The sequence below is a fragment of the Balaenoptera ricei genome, chromosome 17, assembly GCF_028023285.1.
Source record: "Balaenoptera ricei isolate mBalRic1 chromosome 17, mBalRic1.hap2, whole genome shotgun sequence".
In the NCBI taxonomy this organism is placed as follows: domain Eukaryota; kingdom Metazoa; phylum Chordata; class Mammalia; order Artiodactyla; family Balaenopteridae; genus Balaenoptera; species Balaenoptera ricei.
Window position 1 is genome coordinate 61,359,343 of NC_082655.1, and position 18,425 is coordinate 61,377,767.

Sequence of the window (18,425 nt, forward strand, 5' to 3'; positions counted from 1 at the left end):
ACTATTTACTGTTGCATTTATTGTACATTTAGCATGCATCTGTCACTATTCTATATGTTTTACAATGTATTAGGCCATTTAATTCTCACCACAACTCTACAAGGTAGAACCTAATTATACTCCCCATTTTACAGTTGAGCAAAGATCACAAAGCTATTGCCAGCAATAGAGCTAACATTCATTCAAATAGAGGCAGTCTGAACCCTGAGGACAAAGCCACAATGAATAGGGTTAACGGAATTATTGTCAATCTTTAAGGAGATTTTTGGGGCTTGAATATTTTGTCTGCTCCTTAATATATTTGGAAGATTGACACGTCAAATTTGCTGATTACACATCATTGACTAAACTGATATAATAAAAATGTTCTTCAGATGAACTTAACATTAATTATAATAGACACACTTATTAAGTTCTAACTGTGAAGGAGTATGAAAGTTCAGTTTAGAAGATAATTTTGTACGAGACCCCAGCCTCTGTTCCACAACAAAGATGAACAATTAGACAGTTATTCATAAAGTAAAACAGCTGTGGAAGAGCTCTGGAGCCCACTTAAAAAACTCTCAGCAACACAGTAGAACAAAAGAATTTGATAATAACTGCACACAAAAAAAGAAAAACAGCTTTATTTTGTCTGCATTATCCCATCTGCCAAGCCAGCATTGCTCAGTGCCAAAAGGGAATTCCCCAGTTACAGTAATGCTCATCAGGAAAGGAAGAGTGATGTCAGCAACCAGCTTCCCCACCCTTTGGGGGCACTGAACAGAGGTCCCACTTCAATTTCACTTCACCCAGATCAGCAAAGCTGAAACATACAGAGACACAGTTCAGAATAAGGAAGAAAATCAAGGCTGCCAATAACAACCATGCAGCAGGAGAAATCACAATTCATAGTGACCTGTCCTACAGAAAAACCCAGTAGCTATGGTAATACAAGCTGACAGCCAGGGTCCCTGCAGTTGGCCTCCTCAGCCATTGCCACCTATGCGGCCCACCCACCACTGTATGTGTGTCTACAACAGGACCCTGCCACTACACAGGCACCTGCAGCTAAAGCCCTCAGGTGAGTGTGTGCACACAACCAGCTCTGGCTACCACTGCTGCCTGCCCTGGTCCCTAGCCATTTGACCTGGATGCATTGCTGAGGACTCCCAACAGCTGTCATAGCCACTGTGGGACCCCTGCAGTTCTCACTAAGGACTACAGATGTCAATGCTGTAGTCCCAAGTGGCCTAAGCTAAAGAGCCAACATGACCCCCAAGAGCCAGTGCTGCCATACTCCTCTGCACTTGGCATCCTGCATCACTACATCCAGGGTTACAGCTCAATCCAGCATCCCCAGGGATGAAAGTCATTCCATAAAGTCTGGAAGAGGTGATTGCTTCTTTAATTGTGCAGATATCTACACAAAGCTACAGGGATAATGAATAATCAAGGAAACCTGATGCCACCAAAAGAATACAGTAAACTTCCAGTAACTGGTCCCTAAGGAAAAGAGATCAAGGAATTCCTCAACAAAGACTTTAAAATATGTACACCTGGGGCTTCCCTGGTGGCGCAGTGTTTGAGAGTCTGCCTGCCAATGCAGGGGACACGGGTTCATGCCCTGGTCTGGGAAGATCCCACATGCCACAGAGCAACTGGGTCCGTGAGCTGCAATTACTGAGCCTGCGCGTCTGGAGCCTGTGCTCCGCAACAAGAGAGGCCGCGATAGTGAGAGGCCCGCACACCGCAATGAAGAGTGGCCCCCGCTCGCCGCAACTAGAGAAAGCCCTCGCACAGAAACGAAGACCCAACACAGCCATAAATAATAAATAAAAATAAAAATAAAAATTATAAAAAAAAATATGTACACCTGGAAGTAAAACAATATTGTAAATCAATTATACTTTAAAAAAAATTTTAAAATAATTGTTCTAAAGATGCTCAGAGAACTACCAGAGAACACAGTTAAGCAATTCAATGATACCAGTAAAAAAAGTACAAAAAGAAAATGAGTTCAACAAAGTGATAAAAAATATTAAATATAAACAAACAAAATTTGGAGTTGAAGAATACAATAACTAAACTGAAGAATTCAATAGAGAGCTGCAACAGCAGATTGGCTAAGCAGAAGAAAAACTAAATAAGCACAAAGGCAAATCAATTGAAATTAATCAGAGGAGCAAAAATTAAAAAGAATAAAAATGAGTGAAGAAATCCTACATGATCTATAGTATACCATCAAAAGAACCAATTTGTGAATGATTTGAATTCCAGAAGGAAGAGAGAGAAAGAAGGTGACAGAGACTTATTTAAAGAAATAATGACTGAGAACTTCCCAAATCGGAGGAGAGATTTGGATATTCAAATTAATGAAGCTCATAGGTTACCAAATGTAATTAATTTAAAGAGATCTTTTGCCAGACACATTTTAATAAAACTGTCAAAAATCAAAGACAAAACGAGAATCTTAAAGGCAGAAAGAGGGGAAAAAAAATCTTGTAACTTGCAAAGAAACCACCATAAGGTTGTTTATTAGCAGACTTCTCAGCAGAAAGCTTACAGGGCAGAAGGGTGTGGGATAATATATTCAAAGTACTGGCAGAAAAAACTGTTAACCAAGGATACTTTACCTGGCAAAGCTGTCCATCACAAATGAAAGATAAATAAAGACTTTCCCAGATAAACAAAAGCTGAGGAATTTATTACCAATAGACCTGCCTTTTAGAAATGCTGAAAGGAATTTGTCAAGCCAAAATGAAAAGATGCTAAGTAATAACAGGAAAACATATGAAAATATACAACACATTCATAAAAGTAAATTGGTAAAAGTAAAAAGATTAGAATACTGTAGAATTGTAATGTGGTGGAGTGTTAACCACAAAACTCTACTATAATGGTTTACTTACAGAATATTAAAAATAACTACAGCTACAATAATTTGTTAATGGACACACATATAAAAAGAGGTAAATTGTGACATCAAAATATTTAAAAAGGGGATAAGGGGATATCATTTTTGTAAACAATCAAAGTTAATTTGTTATCCATTTAAAGTAGACTGTTATATCTATAATATATTTTATGTGAGCCTTATAGTAACCATAAACCAAAAACTTACAGTAGATTCTTAGCATATAAAAAGGAGGATATCAAAACATAACAACACAGAAAATTATCAGTTCACTTAGGAAGGCAGCAAGAGAGGAAGAAAGGAACAAGGGAACTACAAAAAAAGGAAGAAAAACCAATAGGATGGCATTAATGAGGTCTTACTTATTAATTACTCTAAATGAAATGGATTGAATTCTTCAATCAAAAGACATAGAGTGGCTAGATGAATAAAAAAAAACAAGCGATACAATTATATGCTGCCTAGAAGAGACCCACTTCAGCTTTAAGGGCACACATAGGCTTAAAGTAAGAAATAAATAAAAAATGGAAAAAGATATTCCATATAAATGGAAACCAAAAGAGTGCAGGAATAGCTATACTTATATCAAACAAAATAGGCTTTAAGTCAAAAATTGTAACTGGAGACAAAAAAAAAAGGTAAACAAAGGTAAACAATATAACAATTGTTACTAAATATGCACTCAACTTGGAGGACCTAAATATATTAAGCAAATAGTAACAGGTATAAAGGGAGAAATAGACAACTATACAGTAATAATAGGGGACTTGAATACTCCATTTTCAACAATGGATAGATTATTTGACAGAAAACCAACAAAGAAATGTTGGACTTGAACCATACTTTATACCAAATAGTCCTATAAGACATATACAGAACATTTATTCCATTCAACAGCAGAAGAATACACATTCTTCTCAAGCACATATGGAACATTCTACAGATTAGATCATATAATAGGTAACAAAACAAGTCTAAGAAAATTTGAGATTAAAATGATACTGTTTCCAATCACAATGGTATGAAACTAGAAATCACTAGTAAATAAGAAAGCTGTAAAATTCACAAATATGTAGAAATTAAACAACACACCCCTGAACAATTTGTCAAGGAAGAAATCAAGTGGAAAATCAAAAAATATATTGAGACAAACAAATATGGAAGCTAAATATACTAAAACCTATGGGATGTTGCAAAAGCAGTTCTAAAAAGGAAATTTATAGTGATAAATATTGATACCTACATTAAGAAAAAAGAGAGAGACTTCAAACAATATAAAGCTACACATTGAGGAACTAGAAAAAGAACAAACTAGGCCCAAAGTTAGCAGAGGAAAGAAATAATAAAGATCAGAGCAGAAATAGAGACCAAATAAACATTAAAAAAGATTGAAGCCAAGGATAGATACATAACTTGCTTAATAAATAATGCACTATAATCTGTCTTCACTGATCAAGCTCACTTTGTTGCTACAAAAACTTGCCTGTCCTCCAAGCGTCATGTAGCCTAAACAATAAGATTTTGCCCAGATTGTTTTTCAGGAACTTGGAGTCCAATGTGTTCAGTTTGAGCTCAAGCCAGTTAAGACTGGTTGGGATCACCAACCCTCCAAATGGGCATGCATGAGTGTCAAATCTGTGACATTTTGTCATCAGAGGGCCAAAAACTCCACTGTCAGAACAGGCTAATGCCACCATTTTTTGAACATGCATCCAATGAAGGAGTCCTTAGCTTAGGTGCACCTGTGTAGCACAACATTTACCTTACATTTTTCTTATCTTCAATCACCTTTCCCTATGCTCCCCATGACTCAGCTTTATCACATAAATATCCAAGACCCTCACCTTTGTGGAGGCAGATTTGAAATTTTTTCTTCTATCTCCTCAGTTGACTGCCTCATGAATAAACCTTTTCTCTGCTGTGAATCTCAGTGTCTCAGTGTTTGGTGTGCTTCGCGTTGGGCAAAAAAACTGGGTTCAGTAACAAGATCAACAAAACTAATAGCTAGTTTTTTGAAAAGATAAATACAATTGACAAAACTTTAGCTAGACAAATTAAGAAAACACTCAAATATATCAAATCAGAAATGAAAGACATTACAGTGATACCACATAAATACAAAAAGTCAGAAAATGCTACTATGAAAATTATATGCAAATAATTTGACAACCTGGAAGAAATGGATGAGTTTCTAAGAACACACAAACTAATAAGACTATATCATGAAGAAATAGAAAATCTGAACAGACCTATATTTTTTAATGAGATTGAATCAGTAATCAAAACTACCCAGTGTGGAAAAGCCCAGGATGAGTTAGGTGGTTTCACTGGTGAGTTCTACCAAACATTTAATGAAGAATTAATAGAAATCCTTATTAAGCTCTTCCCAAAAAACTGAAGAAGAGGGAGTACTCCTGAACTTGTTTTACAAGGCCAGCATTACCCTGATATCAAAGCCAGACAAGCACACTGCAAGAAAACTACAGACCAATATCCATGATGAACATAAATTCAAAAATTATCAACAAAATATTAACAAGCCAAAGTCAATTATATATTAAAAGGATCATACACCATGATAAAATAGGATTTATCCCTGGGATGCAAGAATGGTTCTAATATGCAAATCAATAAATGTGATGTGCCATATTAATAGAATGAAAGATAAAAATCATATGATTATCTCAATAGATACAGAAAAAGTTTTTGACAAAATACAGTATCCTTTCATGGCAAAAATGCTCAACATCTGGTTATAGAAGGAATGTGCCTTAACATAAGAAAGGCAATATTTGACAAGCCCACATATAGCATCATACTTAATGGTGAGTCATTGAAAGTTGTTTTTCTAAGATCAGGAACAAGACAAGGGTGCCCAGTCTCACTACTTCTATTCAACACAACATTGAAAGTCCTAGCCAGAACAATCAGGCAAGAAAAAGTATCCAAATCAGAAAGGAAAAAGTAAAATGAAGAAGTAAAATTTGCATGTAGATAATATAAGCTTACATATAGAAAACCCTAAAGACTACAATCAAAAACTTTTAGAACTACTCAGTTAATTCAGGAAAGTTGTAGATTACCAAATAAACATCAGAAATCACTTGTGTTTCTATACACTAACAACAAAATATCAGGAAAATAAGTCAATAAAACAATCATTCAAAATGGAATAAATAACAATAAAATAGTTAGGAATAAAATTAAACAAGGAAGTGCAAGGTCTGTAGACTGAAAACTATAAGATGTTGATGAAAGAAATTGAAGAACACACAAACAAATGGAAAGATATCAAACATTCATGTATTGGAATAAGTAATATTGTCAAAATGCCCATATTACCCCAAGCCATCTATAGATCTAATGCAAACTCTATCAAAATACCAATGGCATTTTTCACAGAAATAGAAAAACATTACTAAAATTTCTATGGAACCACAAAAGACATCAAATAGCCAACACAACATGAAAAAGAAGAAAAAAGCCAGAGGCATCACACTTCCTGATTTCAAACTAGGCTACAAAGTTATAACAATTAAAACAGTATAGTAATGGATAAAAATAGACTATTTGAAGAGATTGAGAGCCCAGAAATAAACCCTGTAATACACGGTCAACTAATATTTCACAAGAGAGCCAAGAATACTCAATGAGGAAAGGACAGTCTCTTCAATAAATGGTGTTGTGAAAGTTGGAACACCAAATGCAGAAAAATAAAATTTGCACCTTACCTTACACAACTCACAAATATGAACTCAAAATGCATTAACTACTTAAACAGAAGACCTGAAATCATAAAACACCTAGAAGAAAACATAGAGAAAAAGTCTCTTTGACATGGTCTTGCAAACATTTTCTGGATATGACACCAAAAGCAAAAACAACAAAAGCAAAAATTAAGTGGGACTACGTCAAACCAAATAGTTTCTGACAGCAAAAGATACATTCAACAAAACAGAATAGGCACTCTTCAGATTGGGAAAAATAATTACAAATCATATATCTGATAATGAGTTAATATCCACAATATATAACAAATTCATACAAATGAATCACAACCCACCCCCAAATAATCCAATTTTAAAAATGAGCAGGGGTACTAAACAGACATTTTTCAAAGAAGACATCCAAATGGACAATGGGTAGATGAAAAGGTGCTCGACAGAACTAATCATCAGGGAAATGCAAATCAAAACCACAGTGAGACATAGCCTTACACAGTTAGAAAGGCTATCATCAAGAAGACAAGAGATAACAAGTGTTGGGGAGGATATGGAGTAAAAGAAACCCTCGTGCAATGTTGGTGGGAATGTTAATCCATTTGGCCACTATGGAAAACAGTATGGAGATTCATCAAAAAATTAAAAATAGAACTACCATATGATTCAGCTATCCCACTTCTGAGTATATGTCCAAAGAAAATGAAAACAGCATTTCAAAATGATATCAGCACTCCTGTGTTCATTGCAGAATTATTCACAATAGCCAAAAGATGAAAACAACCTAAATGCCTATCAATGGATAAATGAATAAAGAAGATGTATATGTATACAATGGAATAATATTTAGCCATGTAAAATGGAAATGGAAATCCTGCCTTTTGCAACAACTTGAGTGAAACTTGAGGGAATTATGCTAAGTGAAATAAGTCAGATAGAAAAAGACAAATACTGTATGATATCACTTTGTATATGGGGTCTTGAAAAGTTGAAAACATAGAAATAGAGAGTAGAATGGTGGTTACCAGAAGCTGGAGGTGGAGGAGATGAGGAGATATTGGTCAAACAGCACAAATTTCCAGGTTTAAGATGATAAATTCTGGAGATCTAGTGTACAGTGTGGTGATTATAGTCAATAATACTGCTTTATACTTGAAAGTTGTTGAGAGCGTAAATCTTAAATGTTCTCACCAAAAGTAGGACATGATAATTATGTAATGGAGGTGTTAACTAAAGCTGCGGTGTAATCAGTTTACTATATATAAGTGTATCAAATTAACATGTTGTACACTTTAAGCTTACACAACATTATATGTCAATTATATCTCAATAAATCTGGAGGGGGGAAAATATGGCTTAAAAATTTTATTTGGTTATTTGCTAAAAATTTATGTCCTTGTGCTTTGTCTCATCCATTAAGAAAAATAATCCTGAATGAGAAGTAAAATTTTTGTTCACAAATTCAAAGTTTCCTCTTAAATCAAACCAAATTGATTACCATGCACCAATTTGTGGTAGCATTTTTGAGGGACTATCACAGAATAAAGAGTGTTAAAGCATACAAACTTTGCTTTTCCAACTGAAAGCTATTTCTACTAGTTGTGCTACTCAGAAATCTGTATACTTGCTACTCTGATTTAGGAACTTACCTAAAAGTTTTCCAATAATAAACTCCAGAGGTGAGCCAAGATCTTACCTTTCAACTCATAAAAAAGTTGGGTTAGTTATGCCTCTTGCCATTCCCTTAGCACTCAGTGTTCATTCCATATTACTATTTCCTGCTAGTAGATATTTACTCTTTTATATATATATATATCTTTATTGGAGTATAATTTCTTTACAATGTTGTGTTAGTTTCTGCTGTACAAAAAAGTGAATCAGCTATATGTATACATATATCCCCATATCCTCTCCCTCTTGAGCCTCCCTCCCACCCTCCCTATCCCACCCCTCTAGGTCATCACAAAGCACTGATTTGATCTCCCTCTGCTATGCAGCAGCTTCCCACTAGCTATCCATTTTACATTTGGTAGTGTATATATGTCAATGCTATTCTCTCACTTTGTCCCAGCTTCCCCTTCCCCTCCGTGTCCTCAAGTCCATTCTCTATGTCTGCGTCTTTATTCCTGCCCTGCTATTAGGTTCATCAGTACCATTTTGTTTTAGATTCCATATATGTGTGTTAGCATATGGTATTTGTTTTTATCCTTCTGACTTACTTCACTCTGTATGACAGACACTAGGTCCATGCACCTCATTACAAATAACTCAATTTTGTTTCTTTTTAAGGCTGAGTAATATTCCATTGTATATATGTGCCACATTTTCTTTATCCATTCATTTGTTGATGGACACTTAGGTTGCCTCCATGTCCTGGCTATTGTAAATTGTGCTGCAATGAACATTGCAGTCCATGTATCTTTTTGAATGATGGTTTTCTCAGGGTATATGCCTAGTAGTGGGATCACTGGGACATACTGTAGTTCTATTTTTAGTTTTTTTAAGGAACCTCCATACTGTTCTCCATAGTGGTTGTATCAATTTACATTCCCACCAACAGTGCAGGAGGGTTCCCTTTTCTCCACACCCTCTCCAGCATTTATTGTTTCCAGATTTTTTGATGATGGCCATTCTGACTGGTGTGAGGTGATACCTCACTGTGGTTTTGATTTGCATTTCTCTAATGATTAGTGATGTTGAGCATCTTTTCATGTGTCTGTTGGCAATCTGTATGTCTTTTTTGGAGAAATGTCCATTTAGGTCTTCTGACCATTATTGGATTGGGTTGTTTGTTTTTTGATATTGACCTGCATGAGCTGTTTGTATATTTTGGAGATTAATCCTTTATCAGTTGCTTCGTTTGCAAATATTTTCTCCCATTCTGAGGGTTGTCTTTTCGTCTTGTTTATGGTTTCCTTTGCTGTGCAAAGCTTTTAAGTTTCATTAGGTCCCATTTGTTTACTTTTGTTTTTATTTCCATTTCTCTAGGAGGTGCGTCAAGAAGGATCTTACTGTGATTTATGTCATACAGTGTTCTGCCTATATTTTCCTCTAAGAGTTTTATAGTGTCTGGCCTTACATTTAGGCCTTTAATCCATTTGAGTTTATTTTTGTGTATGGTGTTAGTTAGTGTTCTAATTTCATTCTTTTACATGTAGCTGTCCAGTTTTCCCAGGACCATTTATTGAAGAGGCTGTCTTTTCTTCATTGTATATTCTTGTCTCCTTTGCCATAGATAAGGTAACCACATGTACGTGGGTTTATCTCTGGGCTTTCCATCCTGTTCCATTGATCTATACTCCTGTTTTTGTGTCAGTACCATACTCTGTTGATTACTGTAGCTTTGTAGTATAGTCTGAAGTCAGGGAGCTTGATTCCTCTAGCTCCGTTTTTCTTTCTCAAGATTGCTTTGGCTATTAGGGGTCTTTTTTGTTTCCATACAAATTGTGAAATATTCTGTTCTAGTTCTGTGAAAAATGCTGTTGGTAATTTGATAGGGTTTGCATTGAATCTGTAGATAGCATTGGGTAGTATGGTTATTTTCAAAATGTTGGTTGCTCTGATCCAAGGACATGATATATCTCTCCATCTGGTTGTACCATCTTTGATTTCTTTCATCAGTGTCTTACAGTTTTCTGTATACAGTTCTTTTGCCTCCTTAGATAGGTTTATTCCTAGTTATTTTATTATTTTTGTTGCAATGGTATATGACAGTGTTTCCTTAATTTCTCTTTCTGATTTTTCATTGTTAGTGTATAGGAACATAAGAGATTTCTGTGCATTAATTTTGTATCCTGCTACTTTACAAAACTCATTGATTAGCTCTAGCAATTTTCTGATGGCATCTTCAGGATTTTCTATGTATAGTATCATGCCATCTGCAAACAGTGACACTCACTTCTTCTTTTCCAATTTGGATTCTTTTTATTTCTTTTTCTTCGCTGATTGCCATGGCTAAAACTTCCAAAACTATGTTGAATAATAGTGGTGAGAGTGAGCACCCTTGTCTTGTTCCTAACCTTAGGGGAAGTGCTTTCTTTTTGTCACCTTTGAGAATGATGTTGGTTGTGTGTTTGTCATATACGGCTTTTATCATGTTGAGGTAGGTTGACTCTATGCCCACTTTCTGGAGGGTTTTTATTATAAATGGGTGTTGAATTTTATCAAAAATGTTTCTGCATCTATTGAGATTATCATATGGTTTTTATCCTTCAACTTATTAACATGGTATATAACATTGACTGATTTGTTAGATGGAAGATAGAATGGTGGAAATAACTGCCACAGAGCAGAATAAAGAAAAAAGAATGAAAAGAAAGGAGGACAGTATCAGGGACCTCTGGGACAATATTAAGTGCACCAACATTCTTCTGCCTCAGTTATTCTGCTATTGATTACTTTGAGAGTATTTTTAATTTCAGTTATTGTGTTGTTCATTACTGTTCATTACTATTTGTTTGCTCTTTAATTCTTCTAGGTTAAATGTTAACCTAGAAGAATTAATGTTAAATGTTTCTTATATTTTCTCTATTCTATTTCTGAGATTTTGGATCATCTTTACTATCATTACTCTGAATTCTTTTTCAGGTAGTTTGTCTATTTCCTCTTACTCTTTCCTTCTTCCATTTATTTGGTCTTGTGGTTTTTTTATCTTACCCCTTTGCCTGCAAGATATTTCTCTGTCTTCTCATTTTTTTCTATTTTACAGTATTTGAGGTCTCCTTTCCCCAGGCTGCAGGGTCGTAGTTCCTCTTGCTTCTGTTCTCTGTCCCCTGTGGTGAAATTGTCCAGTGGCTTGTGTTAACTTCCTGATGGGAGGGACTGGTCCCAGTGTTCTTGTGGTTGGAGACGATTCTTCTCCCCCTGATGAGCAGGGCCGTGTCAGGTGGTGTGTTTTGGGGTGTCTGTGAGCTTAGTATGACTTTAGGTATTCTGCGGGCTGATGGGTGGGTTTGTGTTTCTGTCGTGTTTGTTTTTTGGTTTGAGGTGTCCAGCACTGGGAGTTGCTGGCAGTTGGGTGGAGCCAGATCTTGGATTCAGATAGAGGCTTCTGTGAGAGCTCTCAGTGATTAGTCTTCCCTGGGGCCTGGTATTCTCTAGTGGTCTAGCGTCCTGTACTCAGTGCTCCCACCTCAGAGCCTCAGGCCCAATTTCTGGTCGAGGAACCAAGCCCCCACAAGTGGCTCATCTGAGTAATAAAGGGGATTAAAAAAAAAAAAGACTAATAAAACGCCAGACAAATGGTAAAAAGTAAAATCAAACAAACAGAAACAGAAACAAGGAAACACACACACACACAAAAGAAACAAAAACAGAAACAAATAAATCAAAAAGCAAGAGAACAACGAGACAAAGAAAAGAATCCAACGAAATCAAACAATTAAAGAAGAAGAATGAAATCAAACAATTAAAAAGAAAACTGACAAAAACACAAAACCAAAACAGAGTGCCAACTGAAGAATGAAGCAAAGAAAAAAAAAAAACAAACCTACAAAAATGATTTTAAGAAAGAAGAAAAGAAAAAGAGTAAGGGGAAAGAAGACAGAACAACAGAAAAGCAATGTAGAAATAGAAATATATTAAAAAAAGAGAAAATATGTTTAAAAAAAAAGACAAACAAAACCCCAGAGAAATGGTAAAAACAAAATCAAACTAACAAAAACAGAAACAAGGAAACACACACACACATGAAAGAAACAAAAACAGAACTAAACAAAACAGAAAGCAAGAGAACAACCAGACAAACAGAAGAACTCAAAAAAGGAATTCAAACAGTTAGGATTAAAACTAACAAAAACACATAACCTAAAAGCAAAACCAAAGCAGTATGCCACCTGAAGAATAAAACAAGGAAACGGAACAAACCAATAAAATGATTAAACAAAAATAATAATAAAATAAAATAAAAAGGGATAAAACACAGGACTACTGAAAAGAAAAGTAGAAATGGAAATATAAATAAAAAATATAGTAAAGAGAAAGAAGAAAAAAAGAATCAGGGAAAAGAACACAGAACAACAGAAAAGCAAAGTAAAAATAGAAATATATTTAAAAAATGAAAAATATGTTATAAAACACAGAGATCCTAAAACACTAAATAATAAAAAAAAAAAAACCTAAAACAACAACAACCAACAAACAAATAAAAGAGAGAAAGAAAAAAAGCCAGAACCAACAACAGAATGAATCAAAACATAATAAAATTAATTCTAATAATTATGTTTCCCTGGGGTCTCCGCTGTAGGTGTCCTTGCACTCAACATGAGCCACAGCCCACCTCCACCTCCCCAAGAGTCTCTCCTCTGTCTCTGGCCTGGTCTCTGGACCTGTTGTGGCCCAGTGGGTGCCACTCAAACTCAGATCTGGCCCAATTGCTGTATGTGCTTGCCCCTAAAGTCCACTGCTGCCAGAGCTAGACCATTTTCATTTGTGGAACACTCACTGTCTGCTCAGGTATTCCATGGATGCAGGGTCTACCTAGCTAATCACAGGGATTTAATCTGCAGCTTGTACAGCTGATGGAAAAATTTTCGATCTTCTTCCTTAGTCACCCCGTCCCTGGGGTTCAGCCTTGGTTTTATCCCCACTGCTGCGTGTGGTCCACCCACAGGAGTCTGGTCCTGAGGCTGCCTTGGAGCTCTTGGGCCTGCCCCAGTGAGGATAGGCCACAGAGGTGGTATGCCTGCTTGGATCACAGGAACCATGGTGGTGTCAAATGCTCAGGGAAGCTGGTGGCCATGGGCAAAAGAGATATGGCCCTAGTGAGGGCCTTTTCTGGCTCCCGGCATAAGGTGTGTGAGGGCCAGCCCTGGCCGGGCTTTTTTTTTATTGCCCTACAGCCGGGAGGGGGCTTTTCTGATTGCTTCGCAGCTGGTGCAGGCATGTGGGGAGAGAGAGGTTATAATACTGGTTCCTCCCCCTGCATGTGACTCAGCAGTAGCGCCCTACTTCCATGGCAGTCCAGTCTTCCTCCTAGGCATTCCCTGCTGCAGATTTCCTCCCTTCCATCCCCTCAGTCCATCTCCCCACAGCCAGCAGCAGTTATTGCTCTGGGCCTGTTCTCCAATCCCCACACTCCAGCTCCCAGCCCCCTTGCACACCGGTGAACACATGTCCCAGTCCGGGGCACATAGGGCCACGGTACAGACTGTCTGTGTATTTCTCACTCTGTCCCATCTGCCACAGATTGGCCACTTCACCCTCTTCTGACAAATGCTTCCCTTCTGTCCCAATCGATTTCCCCATTGGAGAGGGGGTTTCCCCGAATTCGGGAATCTCTCCTCTGCTTCAGCTCCCCCACCCCGGGTGCAGGGCTCATCCTGCTTCCTCTCCTCCTCCTTCTCCCTTCTTTTTTCCATCCTACCCAGTTATGCAGGGATCTTTATAGTCCTTTCTGATGTCCAAGGTCTTCTGCTAGTTTTCAGCTGGTGTTCTGTGAGAATTGTTACATCTATAGATGTATTCCTGATGCATCTGTGGAGAGAGATGAACTCTATGTCCTCCTACTCCTCTGCCATCTTGAATCTGACCTATAAATCTAGATGTTTACTCTTAAATGTCAATTTTCTCCACCTAATAAATTCTTTAAAGAAAAAGATTAACTTTTGTTTGCCATGGTACCATGTACATGTGAGTCACCAATAGTTATTTAATGGATGGATAAATGGATGAGTGAATGAATGAGTGGGTTAATATATAGGTTAATGTATAGATGTCTACAAAGGATGAGTATCTTTTTTCCCTTCTGATCATGAATGCGGAAGCACAGTTCTTTTGTTTACATTTCTTTCACTTGAGAGTGTAAGCCTAAAACAAAATCCTATAACTCAAGGGAAAATTTCTTTCAAAATTATTAGTAAGAAGCAAAACTGCTGGTTCCAAGAGAGTTCCTGGAATAAAACTGTTCACAACTCAAAGGAAACCATGTGCAAATCATATAGTTGATGGGATAACCAAAGAAATAACAATAAAAAATAAATAACAACAACCACCAACTGAATTTGATTAGTTGACTAAAACAGACAGACTCAAACTATTTAAATAAACATTTTCATTTGAATCAAGCAATTGGTACTGGGTAGCAATTAAAATCAAGTGGGTTTTTGTGTGTTGTCATGCTTCTCAACCAGGGTTGATTTTGCTTCTTCATTCCTTGAAGGAACCATTGGCAATATCTGGAGACATTTTTGATCGTCACAACTTGGTTGGTTGCTCTTGGATCTGTTGAGTAGGTCCAGGAATGCCACTAAACATCTTAAACTGCACCAGACAACTCCCTCTCTGTCCCTGGCCTCCAATAACAAAAAAATTATCTAGTCCAAAATGTCAATAGTGCTGACGTTGAGAAACTCTGATGTAATATGTAACAATTAATTACTTGTTAAAAACCTCTATCTAAATATTACTCTTCAAATAAACAAATTAGATACTAAGCTTTCAACAGTTTTCTAAGTTTACTCAAATTTGACTGTTCAAAAGTAATAACCATCTCAAGTAAATTTTTACAAACATTATTTCCTTCAGAGCATTTCTTACTTACATATGTAAGATCCCTATTATTACTTTTTATTTATTTCAGAAGACTTCTGTGTTCTTTTTTTTATTCCTGTTGTAACAAATTATGACAGATTGAGTGGCTTAAAACCGCACAGATTTATTATCTTATCATTTCTACATGTTAGAAATATAGGTGGACCCCACTGGGTCCTCTGCTTAAGATCTCACATGGCAGAATTCAAGGTATAAGCAAGAATGTGTTCCTTATTGGATGCTCTGGGGAAGGATCCACTTCTATGTTTATTCACATTAGGCATACCTATATTAACTAGAATAACTCCCTGTTTTAAGTGTTGTAAACTTAATTCCATCCAAAGTCATTTTGCCACATAAAGTACCATATTTACAAATTCCAGCCATGAGGGTGTGGTTATTTTGGAGGGGGGGGCATTCTGCCTGCCACACACCCTATTTATTATTTTTAAAATATTTTAGGGGCTTCCCTGGTGGCGCAGTGGTTGAGAATCTGCCTGCCAATGCAGGGGACAGGGGTTTGAGCCCTGGTCTGGGAAGATCCCACATGCCGCGGAGCGACTAGGCCCGTGAGCCACAATTGCTGAGCCTGCGCGTCTGGAGCCTGTGCTCCGCAACGGGAGAGGCCACGATAGTGAGAGGCCCGCGCACCGCGACGAAGAGTGGCCCCCACTTGCCGCAACTAGCCCTCACACAGAAACAAAGACCCAACACAGCCATAAATAAATGAATAAATAAATAAATAAATAAATAAATAAATAAATAAATAAATAAAATTTAAAAAAAAATTTTTAGGAAAAATGACAAAAGCTTTTGATATTTAATTAATATTCATATATCCTAGATATTTTTAGTTACATACATACACAAATGTATTTCTCTCACCACTAAAGAGAACTTTCTAATGTTTTTAATATAAACATCATTTGGGGGATCTTAACACAATGGTTAAAATAGCAACTGTATTGACACATTAAAAATATCCAAATGTAATATTTGATTATTTTTACCTAAACTTTTTTTTCCCCCAAGTAACCCATTGCTATCTGGGATGCTCAATGAGAGACCCAAAACAGTTTGGTTCCCATTCTCAAAGGACTTTAGTGAAGAGTTCTCTTCTCAATCGAGTGGAACTCTTGAGGCTCAAGTTAAGGGCACCTTACAAAATCTTGCAGGAAGACTGAGGTCCAAAATATCAGGATGAAAGCAATAAACTTGGGAAAGAGATGTTTAAAGGGAAGTATGCAACCAGAATATAATGTCATACATATAGTTCTAGAGTAATAAGGCACAACACAAGGGAATGGGCTCAAAGATCAAAGTTGTTGACTTCTAATTAAATTTTCTTGCTCTTTTAAGCCCATTCGCTCATGGAAAACCTAACATTTTTTTTTATTCTGGAAAATTTCATAAGTGGGTTATTATTTTTAAAGTAACCAGCAACAGAAAATAAAAAGATGTAAAAATTATGAGATTAAATAAACAACTTTTAATGTAGTTTTAAGATTAATTTTTAAATAAATTACTAAAAATGCATAATATTTTCTCTTTAACCCTTAAGTAGAACAACAAAGTAAACTTAATAATTACCATAGAAATATATTTTAAAATGCCTACCTATTCAGATTTAGTCTACATCACTACACAGCTGAGAGGAAAGGTTGTTAGAAATGTCTGTCAATTAGATAAACAGAGCTATGAAAATCTGACAAACTGCAGGAAATAGTTAGAGCAGTTAAGTGAGTTCAAGACGATGGAGCTCCTCAATGATGTCCTTTGAGAATAGAGTGTCTATATGACTGCGATGATATAAGCATTGGAGTTAAAGAAGTGAGAAAGGCATCTGTAAGAATGCAAATCTATCTTTATTATGGCTTAACAAATTATAACAGAAGTAATTATAATTATAATTAAATTGAATTATATCATGTTGATGGTGTATTCACAATTCATTTTCCCTACTGCCCCAATATTATTTGGTGACAATGAAAAGACCAACACGACTCTAATGGACTTTGGGTGGATATAGATGTGCCCATGGTTTCCTCATACAATTGAAGAATAATAAAATTGTGTTCTTATTAAATTTCTTTCTCTATTTGTCATATAATATGGTGATATGGGTTTCATCTTTACTGGGATATAATTCACAAAAAAATTTATGTATTTAAGATATACAATGTGATGTTTTGATGTAAGTATATATTGTGAAATGATTATCACAATCAAGCTATTTAACATATACATCACTTCACATAGTTACTATTCTTTTGTGTGGGATGACAACACCTAAGTTCATTCTCTTAGAAAATTCAGTATTAACTTGGTGGCAATGCTCTACATTGGATCTTTATAATAATTTTTTCATACTGCATAACCAAAACTTTGTTTCCCTTTGACCAAAATGTGACATTCCTCCTACCACTGAACCCTGGCAAGCTATTCTACTCTCTGCTTGTATAAGTTAGAACTTTTTAGATTCCACATATAAGTGAGATTGTATAGCGTTTGTCTTTCTTAATCTTAGCATAATGAAATCTCACTTAGCATAATGTCTTTCAGATCCATCCACGTTGTTGTAAATGTCAGGATTTCCTTTTTTTCTCACTCCCATCAGTGTGGTTGTGTTATCAGTTAAGATCATGTGTTGTTTGTTTTCCAACTTGGTCCCCTCACCCACATGCTGTTAACTTCCAAGTGTTTTTATTTTGGATGAAATTTTATCCTGGATTCTCAAAGGTTCTCCAGGTGTACTATTATATCATTTTCTGATAGGTACAGTTTTACTTCTTCTTTGCCAATTATGCCTCTAATAGTTGTATTTTATCTTATTGTATCACTAATAGCTATGAGAAAAATCACTTATGTTTTTACATACTTAATGGACAAATAAAACCAAAATAATTCCTGTATAAATGATTTCCTCTACTAGATTTTACATAAAATGCCAACATACAGTTTTACATGTTAGAACAAGTTTTTCTAACTTCAAGAAATATGATAAGATCTTTCATCTTCTTAGGCAAAATTATTCCTAAATATTTTATTTTATTTTTTCTTCTTCCAGTTTTATTGAGACATAATTGACATACAGAACTGTATAAATTTAATGATTTGAAATACATACATCTTGAAATGATTATCACAATAAGTTTAGTGAACATTTGTCATCTCATATAGATACAAAATTAAACAAATAGAATTTTTGTGTGTGTGTGATGAGAACTTTTAGGATTTACTCTCTTAAAAAATTTCACATATTATCATTTTTGATACTAAAT